Here is a 13,790-nt window from a genome sequence, read left to right on the forward strand (position 1 = left end):
AATAATCTTGCTGAAACGTACCCAGACTCTGATCTAGAGGTTAACAATGATCCAGCTATACACTCATACACATATACAATACCTGACTAAAGTGGCTTTGAAAAGAGGATGTTTTAAAATGTCTTAAGAATTATCTAATTTTGCCTACCTAGGATGTCCTGATGCCACAAAAACTTTCCTCCTAAGTCATCAAATCAAATGCTATAGATAGATTCCAGGCCAGAAGGGAACCTTGGGATCAACTAGTCTGACCTCCTATATAACACATCCATAAAAGTTCCATAAAATAATTCCTGAAGCATATCTTTTAGAAAAACATTCAAACTTGATTTAAACATCATCAGTCACACTCTCCCCGTGTTTACAATTACAGTAGTCCAATCAGGGAACAGAAATAATGCTGCATCGTGAAGTGACCAATCACAGAGTGGAAATAAAGAATAATGCATAGCAAACACATGTGGCGAACAGTTGTGAACAACCAGTATGATGAAATACTTCCATGTGAAATATTCATGGAACAATTGTGAATCAGAAACAAACCCGAGAAAATCAGATTGCTTGCAAACAGGAAAAACGGGCAAAATTCATTGAATAAAACATTTGCTATGAATTGTTTTCTCAGGTTTAACCAGGATTTAAGATTTGGATAGCAGGTTTATAAGACAGCACCGTTTAAAAAAGGAAATTAAGCATGTGCTGTAAAGGATTTTGGCATTTGCTAGTGACTACATACAAACTTGGCCCTTGATTAAATGAGCTCTTCAATATCTTATTATACAGCTGTGTAAATATATTGGGTTGGCAGCATCCTGCAGTACTAGCAGCCATCTGAATCTCCAGGCCATATCGTTATTGCGCTCATTCTCCTTGTCTTAATTCTGTTTCTCTGTAATTCGGTTAAGAAATTTTTCTACTCCCCACTCTTGAATTCTTCATATTTCGGAAGGATTTGTTGTTCTCCTCCCACTCACCCCCGGCTTTGTATGGCTATGAATACTGATAAGAACAATAGCCCACATAGTCATGTCTCAGGTAACATCTGGTCCACACCTTTTCATAAACCAGGAGAGGGGTCACATCTCTGTTATGAGAGTGTATGTGGATGGAGAAATAAAACAGGGGTGGTGTATGGTAGCTCATGCCTTTATTTTTAGTGCCTCCAAGACTTAACTGGGTGGAGAGGTAGTGGGGAAAAGTCAGATCGCTTATAAAGACATCAAATAGTTAATTTCCTCTTGTTCAGGAAAGAGAGAGCCTCCCTGAGGGCTTATGCTGCATCTTGGTATTTATTGAACTTTAAGCTACAACCAACAGGGTGGTTAATAACAATTCATGCAGCTGTCAATCTTTTTGACCAATGTCATCAATATTTCACGCTGCCAAATAACAACAATTAAGAACCAGGACTGGAAGAAGCACTTGGGGCAAAAGCGTTTCTAAAACCATAATGAAATCGACTGTATGGGAAAGACATTTCCAGTGGGCATTCTAAGACTGACTTTTCTGTGATTTTCTTTTCAAAACAGTATGTATCACCACTCTTTATTACACACTGAAAGCACCGAGTAGGGGGGGCATATGCCATAATCTTAGCAAACTCAAATAAAGGTGATTCTTTGAACATATAATAGATGAAGATAAAATAGCACATTGGATTTAAAAGAGCTAATATATGTTTGCATATGACACATTTTATCATGTGTAAGTAAAGGTAGAAATAGGACTGCCACCATCCCACCCCACTTTTCTAAATAAATCATTGAACCAGTTTGAATGAAAATAAGAATTTCTCCCTTCCCTTGACCTTGAACTATTGTTCATAACATAGGGTATATCAATCTTTTTTTTTTTTTTTGAGGTTCAGAAAATTTTGGTTCATTTTTATTTTAATTTTTTTTTTTTTAATTTCACATACCTCTGAGTTACCAAATTCTGGTCTGGAATAGAAATCAAAAGGATGTTCTTACTGGGTTAAATTCATCCCAGGACATCTTAAGGACACAAGTTGGATTTAAATGGTCATGTGCTTAGCCTCTGCACAGGAGAGAATTCATAGTAGATTAGGATTGGAAGGGACCTCAGGAGGTCATCTAGTCCAAGCCCCAGATCAAAGCAGGACCAACCTCAACTAAATCATCCCAGCCGGGGCCTTGTCAAGCTGGGCCTTAAAAACCTTTAAGGATGGAGATTCCGCCACCTCCCTAGATAACCCATTCCAGTGCTTCACCACCTTCCTAGTGAAATTTTTTTTCCTAATATTCAGACCTCCCCTACTGCAACTTGAGACCATTGTTCCTAGTTCTGTCATCTGCAACCATTGAGAATAGCCTAGCTCCATCCTCTTTGGAGCCCTCCTTCATGTAGTTGAAGGCTGCTATCAAATCCCCCTTCACTCGTCTTTTCTGCTGACTAAATAAGCCCAGTTCCATCAGCCTCTCCTCATAAGTCATGTGCTCCAGCCCCCTAATCATTTTCATTGCCCTCCACTGGACTTTCTCCAATTTGTCCACATCCTTTCTGTAGTGAGGGGCCCAAAACTGGGCACAATACTCCAGATGTGGTCTCACCAATGCCAAATAAAGAGGAATAATCACTTCCTTTGATCTGCTGGCAATGCTCCGACTGATTCAGCCCAATATTCTGTTAACCTTCTGGGCAAGAAAGGCACACTGTTGACTCAAATCCAGCTTCTCGTCCACTGTAACCCCCAAGTCCTTTTCTGCAAAACTGCTGCCTAGCCAGTCGGTCCCCAGTCTGTAGTAGTACATGGGATTCTTATGTCCTAAGTGCAGAACTCTGCACTTGTCCTTGTTGAACCTCATCAGATTTCTTTTGGCCCAATCCTCCAATTTCTGTTGGTCACTCACTACCTTCCACTCTCCCTACCTCCTTAACACTCCCTCCAGCTTAGTGTCATCGTGAACTTGCTGAGGGTGCAATCTACTCCATCCTCCAGATCATTAATCAGATCATGAAGATGTTGAACAAAACCAGCCCCAGGACCGACCCCTGGGGCACTCCACTTGTTACCAGCTGCCAACTAGACATTGAGCCATTGATCACTATTTGTTGATCCCACTGATCTAGCCAGTTTTCTATCCATCTTATAGTCCATTCATGCAACCCATACTTCTTTAACTTGCTGGCAAGAATACTGTGGGGGACTATACCAAAACCTTTGCAAAAGTCAAGATATATCATGTCCTCTGCTTTCCCCACATTCACAGAGCCAGTCATCTTATCGTAGAAGGCAATCAGGTTGGTTAGGCATGAATTACCCTTGGTGAATCCATGCTGACTGTTCCAGATCACCTTCTTCTCCTCCAAGTGCTTTAAAATAGATCCCTTGAGGACTTGCTCCATGATCATTCCAGGATCTGAGGTGAGGCTGACTGGCCTGTAGTTCCCCAGATCCTCCTCCTTCCCTTTTTAAAAGATGGGCACTATATTTGCCTTTTTCCAATTATCCAGGACCTCCCCAATCACCACGAGTTTTCAAAGATAATGGCCAATGGCTCTGCAATCACATCAGCCAACTCCCTCAGCACCCTCGGATGCATTGCATCTGGCCCCATGGACATGTGCCTGTCCAACTTTTCTAAATAGACCTTAACCTATTCCTTCACCACCGAAGGCTACTCATTCCTCCCCATGCTGTCCTGCCCAGTGCAATAGTCGGGAAGCTGACTTTGTATACAAAGAATGAAGCAGAGTATTTCAGCTTTTTCCACATCATCTGTCACTAGGTTGCCTCCCTCATTCAGTAAGGGGCTCACACTTTCCTTGACCTTCTTCTTCTTGTTCACATACCTGTAGAAACCCTTCTTATTATCCTTCATGTCCCTTGCTAGCTGCAACTCCAATCATGCTTCGGCCTTCCTGGTTTCACGCCTGCATGCTCAAGCAATATTTTTATATTTCTCCTTAGTCATATGTCCAAGCTTCCACTTCTTGTAAGCTTCCTTTTTGTGTTTCAGCTCACTAAAGATTTCTCAGTTAAGCTAAGCTGGCCACCTGACACATTTGGGATGGTGTGTTCCTGCACCCTCAATAAGATTTCTTTAAAATACAGCCAGCTCTCCTGGACTCCTTTTGCCTCATATTAGCCTCCCAGCAGATCCTGCTGATCAGTTCCCTGCGGGAGTCAAACTCTGCTTTTCTGAAGTCCAGGGTCCGTATTCTGCTGTTCTCCTTTCTTCCTTTTATCAGGATATTGAACTCGACCATCTCATGATTACTGCTGCCCAAGTTGCCATCCAGGTTACACACACTGTCTTTCTAAACTAACCAGAATCAATAAGGACCAGTAATCTCTCAATAATGCTAGTCTTACAAGTCCACCAAGAAGTTTGGACATATTATACATCCATCTACATGCTTATCCAAATTTCTTAAATTCACCATCACTTTAAGGGACTTTTCAGGTTCTAGACTTAGGACAGTAATATATAGTACTGCTCTTTAGATGTAAGTAACACTTTCAAAGTTGAACTGATCAAGACTGGTACATTACCCATAAAATGCCCTCCAGTATTTGTTGTATTTTCCCATAGGCAAAGAATAAGCATGAGTTTTAAGCTCAGATAGCTTTTATTTTAGATTAATGGAAACAAAGAAAAAACAAATGCAAAGTTTCCAAGTGAGCACAGTGTGTGGATGTGTGTCTCTCAATCTGTACCTGCAGCCATCTTGAACACACTCACAGGAAGTACCCCTACAAACAGTCTACAGAACCCAACTTTCCTCTTAAAGCTGCAATGAAGAACATTATATATATAATACTAATATTATATACACAATACTAATATGGTATTTTAATATTAGTATTATTTCATCCCCCAGAAAGTTCTGATCTCCAGATTCACAAATATAAAAAGTAGTGTGTCATAATCAAAAGTGGGCCAGTTACAAACTGTGAGGATATTCACATATTATCAAAATAAACAGATGAATGGATCTCTGAATTACTCTATGATTAACACTTAATGTAATTGTTTGAAAATCAATTAAAAAAACGCTTAGATTTTCAAGACAGCTTATGAGTTTTGGATGCTCACTTACCATTAATTTAAAATTTAATGAGAACAGGGCATCAACGTTTCCTAGGTGACTAAAAATCTCAGGCTTCAGAAATCTATTATTTTCATATCATTACAAAAATGAGTATGATTGTAGTCCTGAAATGGAATGGCTTTTGCAACTGTTTGCCACCAGTATATGTGTATCCAAAAAGGAGCTATTTGGATGTAGTATTATTATTACTATTGCTATTTATTATTTATATTTCTCCAGATGTGTATTCATGACACCAAAGTTTTACATGACTCTTTACACAACTTTTAACTAATTGAAAGTTCCTGATGAAAACCTAGCACATTGGGATGTGAATGTGAGTTTGTGAGAGTCCCATGGAGAACTTTGGATTCTGTGGTTTATAAATTATTGATGTTAGGTTTATCTATTATAGATGTTATTCTGGTTTTGGGTGTATTCACTTTGTTGTGAACATGGAATAAAATATTAAACATAACAGAAAGGATTACAGTGATCTGTAGAAGAAGCTCTCTTACTGGTGACAGAGGTAATGTTGATCATATTCATTATTTAAATAGATGCTGAGAACACAAATTAACTATTTTGTAATTTATCTCTGGGATTGCTTGTCCGATGATCAGCCTGTCTGACTGTATTTTTAATTGTAGGGTTGTTGTTGCTCTGGCGGATGGGGACTGTCATTGTCAATGAGGGGGGAATGAGGCTGTAGGAAGGCGCAGTGGCCTTCCTCTGAGCCTGGGCCCGCGGAAGGGCCGCAGGCGCCCAATCAGATTCTAGACTTGCCGGCAGCCCAGTCTGCCCAGCAACCAGACTACTGGGCCCCGATAGGTCCTGCCGGGCGGCCAACCCGACAGCAGGGGGGCGGAGCCTTAGGGAGGGCTGCAGCCATAAAAAGTAGGCCCTGCAACTCAGAAGGCAGGAGGCTGCCGGTAGAGACAGATGTGCTGCCTTGCTGGCTGTGGCAAGGGACTGAACCACGCCAGACCACTGCCGCAGGGAACCCCCTTGCGGCCGCGGCAACCCGCCTCTAAGGCCTGGGTTGGGCCTCCGGGCCCTCTGGACTGGCCGAAGTCTCCAGGCCCGAGGTGCCGGGTCCAGCCTCAGGCCCGCAGCGGCTGGGACGAGCCTCCTGAACCGGAGAACTGGGAGTTCCGCCCAGAAGCTGGTCTGGACCTGGAAGAGCTGCCAGACGCCCAACCCCTGGAGACAGGATCCGACCTGGAGGAGTTGCCGGAGGCTGGACCGTACCCCCAGCCCAGCGACCTCGAGGAGCTGCCCCTCGCTGAGGAGCTGCCCAACCTACCCCCCGTCGATGCAGAAGGACTGACTGGCCTACCCTGTGCGGTGTACCCCGAAGACCCCGAGGAGCCGACGGACAGAGGTACCGGGGAATCCGGGGAGGAAGGAGCCCAGGGACAGCCAGAGGCGTGGCTGTACGAGGGGTAACGCCCAGTCGGCATGTTGCGGCAGGAGCCCTGCCGACTGAGTGGCAACACCCGTGCCACTGCTAGGGCCCTGGGCTGGGACGCAGTGGAGTTGGGTGGGCCTGCGTCCCCCTCCCCGCCCCCCTGATCCTTGCCAATCCCCAAAAGGGAAATAGCCTCTGCCGCCCGCTAAACTCGAGCCACTGCTCCTTGCTCGCCCGCCCCGCCTGGGGGCCGGGGCGAAAGACTAAAAGAATAACATTCCCCTGTTGTGTAGGAAGGCGCAGTGGCCTTCCTCTGAGCCTGGGCCTGCGGAAGGGCTGCCAGGACTGGACCGGGCAGGAGCCCGTCCTACAAGGCCCATTACTCAATCGGGTGGGGGGGGGGAATAACAGAAAATGTGGAAATGGCAGACATGCTAAATGATTTTTTTGTTTAAGTTTTCACCGAAAAGGTTAGTAGTGATTGGACATCTAACATAGTGAATGCCAATGAAAATGAGGTAGGATCAGAGGCTAAAATAAGGAAATAACTAGTTAAATATTACTTAGACAAGTTAGATGTCTTCAAATCACCAAAGCCTGATGAAATACATTTTGGAACACTCAAGGAGAGTAGTTATCAATGGTTCACAGTCAGGCTAGAAGGACATATCAAGTGGTGTCCTGTAGGGATCAGTTCTGGGTCCAATTCTGTTTAATATCTTCATCAGTTATTTAGATAATGGCATTTATAAATGGTACACTTATAAAATTTTCAGAAGATACCAAGCTGGGAGGGGTTGCAAGTGCTTTGGAGGATAGGATGACATTCAAAATTATTTGGACAAACTGGAGAAATGGTCTGAAATAAATAGAATGAAATTTAACAAGGACAAATGCAAAGTACTCTACTTAGGAAGGAACAATCAGTTGCATACATACAAAATGGAAAATGGCTGCCTACAAACTAGTACTGCAGAAGGGAATTTGGGGGTCATAGTGGATTACAAGCTAAATATGAGTCAACAGTATGATACTGTTGCAAAAAAAGCAAACATCATTCTGGGGTGTGTTAGCAAGACACGAGAAGTAATTCTTCCGCTCTACTCCGTGCTGATTAGGCCTCACCTGGAGTATTGTGTCTAGTTTTAGGTGCAACATTTCAGAAAGGATGTGGACAAATTGGAGAAAGTCCAGAGAAGAGCAACTAAAATGATTAAAGGTCTAGAAAACATAACCTGCAAGGGAAGCTTGAAAAAACTGGGTTTGTTTACTCTGGAAAAGAGAAAACTGAGGGCAACATGATACGTTTTCAAGTACTTAAAAAGTTATTACAAGATTGAAGGAGAAATATTCTTCTTCTTAACCTCTGAGGATAGGATCTCCATCACTGGAGATTTTTTAAGAGCAGGTTAGATAAACACCTGTCAGGGATGGTCTAGATAATATTTAGTCCTTCCATAAGTGCAGGGGATTGGACCAGATGACTGCTCAAGCTCCCCTCCAATCCTATGATTCTATGATTCTGAAAGCCCTTGCAAACATGATCCTGGGAGCATCACCGTGTATTTATCAATCCATTGTACTAATATGGCCCCACTTTACCATAGTATCTGATTTGAGCACCTCACCATTTTTAATGTATTTATTTTCATAACTTTCCTGTGAGATGGGGACATTTTATCATCCCCAATTTACAGACAGGGAACTGAGGCACTGAGAGGCTAAGTGACTTGCCCAAAGTCATGCAGGGAATCTGTGACAGCAGGCAATTGAATCCTGCTTTCCTAAGTTCCACACTAACCACTGGACCAGCATTCCTCTCATGTAGAGCATGGCCCATGGAGCACTGCTCAGGAACGTGACAGGCCTGGTACCCCCTAAGATTTTCCCCAGGAAAACAAGAGGAGCTCCATTAGCAGAACCCATGGGAAATAATAAGACCTACAAGCCAGAAACATGGGTTGACAAGAAGAGACCCATGCATGAAGCTTCAGTGGGGGAAAGTACATGAAAATCTCATAGTCAGTAGTTGCCAATCCGAGGCCCACACCAAGATGGCTTTGTCTTGGGGGATGTTTTTATTGATTGTATCATTCATTTTATTAGCTAGTGCCATACAAAATGCCTACCCCCTCTGGTTTTAAATTTACTAGATGGTCATAAAGAATTCCCAGTTTTGCTTCAGAATTCAGTAACAGGAAATCATAGGAACTAAAGGCTCTTGCTACTCAGTTTAGGTCCAGTTTATCATTAAATGCATGAGACTTTGGGGGGAAAAAGGTCTGTCTATATCTTTATATGGGAGAAAGACTGGCTGCAGGAGGTTTGTCTGAAGCCACAGGTTGAGAGTAATGGGAAGTATGTGCAATCATTGGAACTACTTTTTTCCCAAGAGGCAATCCTTTATTACTCTTTTCCTTGCAGACAGTCAATATTTGTTCCTGTAAGCCCCTTGATATTTCTCCTCTCTATGGTTACTAATCCATTAATATCTTTTACCCCTCCTGCATGCCTATCTCCACTGAGTTCAAGACCTAGCTACTTGGTTCTACCTATGTGCCCTTTTATCAAAACTCTAGGCAATAAGTTGCAGTGATGGCTGACTTCAGTTACCAATAGGAATGGAAAAATGAACACCTGTGTTTGTCCCGTGCATTGAATATCCAACACTGGAAAATGAATAATCTTGAAATGAACTAATTTTACAAAAGCCTATAGAAATCCTATTGGTTAAAGCTCATTGAAAAATGAATGTCATCCCATGGTTGTTTTTTAACATTTGTTTTTGTCTGGATAGGAGACCTTGGTGCATTATGAGAGATGTGGTCTGGCTGAGAAGCAAGGCCCAGAGAGATGAATGCAGGCATGTGAGCCACGCCTACAACTCCCATGAGGCACTGAGGAATCCCAGACAGACATAGAGATTAATGTTGACCCAAAACAAAATGTTTCATTTTGTGCTGACCTAAATACAATATTTTCTTTCAATTTTCCCAATGAAAAATTTATCCAAAATCAATAATTTCCTGCAGAAAATTTCAGTTTAAATAAAACCTCATTTTCCTATGGGAAAATCTTTCATTAGAAATTTTTCAACATGCCCTGCTGTCTGCTATGGATGTTTGGTTTATAACTCGCAGGAAGGGAGGCAAAATAACAGATGTTCCTCTTCTTGGAGAATAATCCCACTAGTAAATCTATTTTGCCTATAATTACATTTTACTGTTAAAACTTACTTCAGTATGAGTCTGGCCATGGACTCTCAAAACTGTGTATGACCCTGTGTTGAGACAGTTCATAGAGGCCCTATTTAATGGACATATTGGCTGGACCAGGATGCTGTATTAGGAAAAGCTGTAGTAAACATGTCTCCTCCAAATGCAAGTAGATACCCATCCCCGTCCTCTGACCTGGTGCATTCTGTCAGTGAATTCAGACATGTTAAAGACTGCTGCTGCTATTGGCTGGATCTGGCTGCAATGAGGTGGTAGTGCTGAAGCTTATTGATGAGGGTGGGAGGAGGTGCTGGAACTCAGGGACAGAATTATTTCTTTCTGATTATTTTTCCAAGACTGTTGCTTAGAAAAGTTTACTTATCCTGAAAGCATGTGCAGAATCATAGAAATGGAAGGCTGGAAGGGACTTCAAGAGGTCATCTAATCCATCCACCCATGCCGAGGCAAGATTAAGTACACCTTAATAATGATTTACCAAAGTGTTTCCCTGACCTGAAATGTTTGAAACCATGCAATGATGAACCTTAAAATAAGGAAGTTATCTAACTATTTTTCAAGACTATTCTTGGTAATGTACAGGAATTATGTAACATTTCAATAATTTGGCAAGACACCAATAATAAATAATAAATATCCATCAGCTGGTTCCATCCCCCATATGAGAAGTTATATGAGCCACACTGTGCTGTTGATATTGTAAGTAGTTCCTCTTTTCACACTACAGTGAGCTATGATAACCTAGTAAGGTTAATGTTTAATTTTTTTTCCACTTAACTTCAGTGGACTGTTGTAGCTCTGTAGAACATGAAAACAGATTGCCATCGCCCCGGGTATAATATGCAGCAGGATATCACGTAATATTCCATGATCACCCAATCTAAGATGAAAAGTAAGGATTTTTCACAAAGAACGGTATGAAGGAATATTGAGTTTCATAAAGTGGGCCACCGTATTGGCTCCACTCCTGTTAATGCAACAAGGAGCGCCAACATTTCAAAGATCATTGCCTGGATGTTCTTACACCAAGAAAAGGCCCAATTTCATGGTACATTAAGCCGAACTGTTGAAGCAGCAAGTCAGCAAAATATATAGTTTTCTCTTTGGGTCTAGAGTCTAAAATCTGAAACCCACCAAGGAGCACATTACAGAACCTTACTGTACGTTCTATTATCACTTTCAGTGCAGAGAAAGGCGAAAGAACCCACTGGAAGATTAAGGGCAATTTGTCAACTCACACAGATTTGGGATTTCAATAGAAATTACATCTTATCTTCTTGCAATGGAAGCCAGAGCCAGGCTAAAGGAAGCCCAGCAAATTGATTTTCTGATACAGCAAAATGACTGAGTACAGGTCCTGCAGTGAATATATTTTAAATATATTCCACTTGGTACTATATACCATATTTCCATCATGTTTGAAAAGCCTTTGTTTACCCATGTACAATGTGTGTGCAAAGGGCTATCTTTGTAAATAAATCTGGAAAAATAATATTAATGTATAATAATAATTAGCAATAATTTGTACCTTTATAGCACTTTCATCCAATGAACTCAAAATGCTTGACAAACGTGGTACAGTATATATTTTCCCACTACTGCAGATTGGTGTAAGAGTTAAGTGATTGGCTCAACGTTACACAACAAATCTGTAGCAAAGCCAAGCTATATGGCTCAGGACCATGATTTTCAAAAGCACCTATTGTTTGGGGTACCTCCTTTTTTGGTGGGTACTCAAACTGGGACAATTCAGAGGGATCTGATTTTCAGAAAGTGCTGAACATCCACCCTTTGAAATGCAGGCCCTTTAAAGTATCTCAAAATCCTGTCTAGGTCTCTCAAATTCCAGTCACCTACTTTAAGCACTGAATAATACCGTCTTCCCAGCAAAAGTTAGGAAATAGTATCCACCTCCTGTTGAAGGGATTTTCAATAACTAAACCCTTTAGGTAATTGGGATCTAATCTTGCTATCACAGAAGCCAATGGTCAAAATTCAGTTGTCTTCAATGGAAACTTGATCAGGTCAATAGTTAACAAAGTGTCTTTCTAAACGTAAATGCTTTGCAAGTATTGTCACATACTTCAAATGCAAACAGAATGAAAAGCATATATGAAAGAATTATAGAGATTGTTTTGCAGTTTGCTCTATCTTAATTCTCAGCATTGCATGTACATCTGGGGCCCTGTTCAGTCTGTGGTTGAAACAGTGAGCAAAGCAAGTTCCAGTATTTAAAAATAATGTTCCAAAACCATCGTACAATCTGCAAACTGCAAAACAGTAGCCCTGCATAACCAGTGCAAAGTGCTCTTAGCAGACTTTCACAATGCAGTCAGTGACTCTGTTTCTCTAATTAGGGCAAGAACTACATTTCCTACCTCTTTGACCTGACGCACACAGTTGTAAAGCTTTTCCAGTCATAGAAAGCTTTGGTAAACCATCTGCATAAAATCAGTCACCATTTGAAAACTTTTCTGGGAACTCTGATTACTCTGCTAAGATTTTGCTAGGGAGATAGTGCAGCCAAATGGTTGGACCAGGGGACTAGGAACAAACCTCCTTCCATCTTACTCCTAATTCTGTCACTGCCTTACTCTATGACCTAAAGCAAGTCAGTGGGAGCTGGGGGTGCTCAGTATCTCTGAAAATGAGGCCATTAGTTCCAAGGTGTGAAAGTTAAATACCACCCTGAATGACGGTGGATAGGGAATACCTGCTAGTGTGCACATGGTCACCCTTGGAGGATGGATGAAAGAGCTTGAAGATTAAAATACCAAATCCTGCACTGCTAAATTTGCTATAGTTATAGACAACAATGAGTAAACCTAAACTGCATTCCAAAATGACAGTAAGTGACCAACAGAAAACTTAAAATGCAGTGATTTATAAAATATCAACAGGATTAAAACCCAACCTGAAGCCACCTCATGATCAACAAGTGAAATTTGCAGACATTGACTTATAGATGGTGATTTCATTGTATAATATTATTTTTCCAAAAAAAGAGGAGAGTGAATTAAATCCCATTAGAGCCATTTTTGTATGTGGGTGGCAGTGGAATTTTAATTATTTTTATTTTAATAAATTAGGGACTGTGTGTGTGATTTCTGATTCAGTGTGTGACCATGAAAGCAGTTTCTTTAAAAATGACTACAGTTCCTTATTTCTTTTGGCCAATAAGATTTTTATGCTGGGAGGTAAACGTAAAATGAAGTAGCAGCTGTTATCAGTTTATTTATTTGCAACCCTAGATAAGCTTTTCCAATATCCTCCAGTTTTGAGTTTTTCTCAACTGAAGTTTTTTGCATTAGATTTTGACACCTGCCTCTAAACTTTTGCACAGTGCAGTCTGTAGACTCATTGGATGAAGATCCTGACCCCACTGAAGTCAATGATGAAAAATACCCATTGACACCCCAGGATTTCACCAATAAAGTACAGTTGGACTGCAGGTCTGTACAAATAAGAACATTCAAATTGCCAATTTGGGTCAAACCAATGGTCCCTCTAGCCCAATATCTTGTCTCTGACAGCGGCCAGTACCAGAGCTTCAGGGGAATTGCACAGAACAATGCAATTTTGGAGAGCTCCACCCAGGCTTCCCCCCTGGCTCCTGACAATCAGAGGTTTAGAGTGGCCCCAAGTGGGGTTACATCCCTGACCATCTTGGTTAATAACCATTGATGGACCTGTCCTCCATGACCTTAGCTAGTTCTTTTTTTAACCCATTTATACTTTTGGCCATCACAAGATCCCATGGCAATGAGTTCCACAGGTTAATTGTGCGAAAAATATATTTCCTCTTGTTTATATTAAACCCGCTCCCCATCAATTTCATTGGGTGATGCCTGGTTTTTGTATTGGGGAAAGGATAAATAACACTTCTCTGTTCATTTTTCCACACCATTCGTAATTGTATAGACCTCAACCATATCCCCTCTTAATTATCTCTTTTTTAAGATAACTTTTTAGTCTCTCATCAGATGAAAGCCATTTCATACCCCTGTTCATCTTTGTTTACCTTTTCTGAACTGTTTCCATTTCTACTATATCCTTTTTGAGATGGGGCAACCAGAAATGGACAAAGTAAT

This window comes from Emydura macquarii, unplaced genomic scaffold (assembly GCF_026122565.2).
Source record: "Emydura macquarii macquarii isolate MOO-44397 ecotype Brisbane River unplaced genomic scaffold, CSIRO-AGI_Emac_v2 contig_719, whole genome shotgun sequence".
Classification (NCBI taxonomy): Eukaryota; Metazoa; Chordata; order Testudines; family Chelidae; genus Emydura; species Emydura macquarii.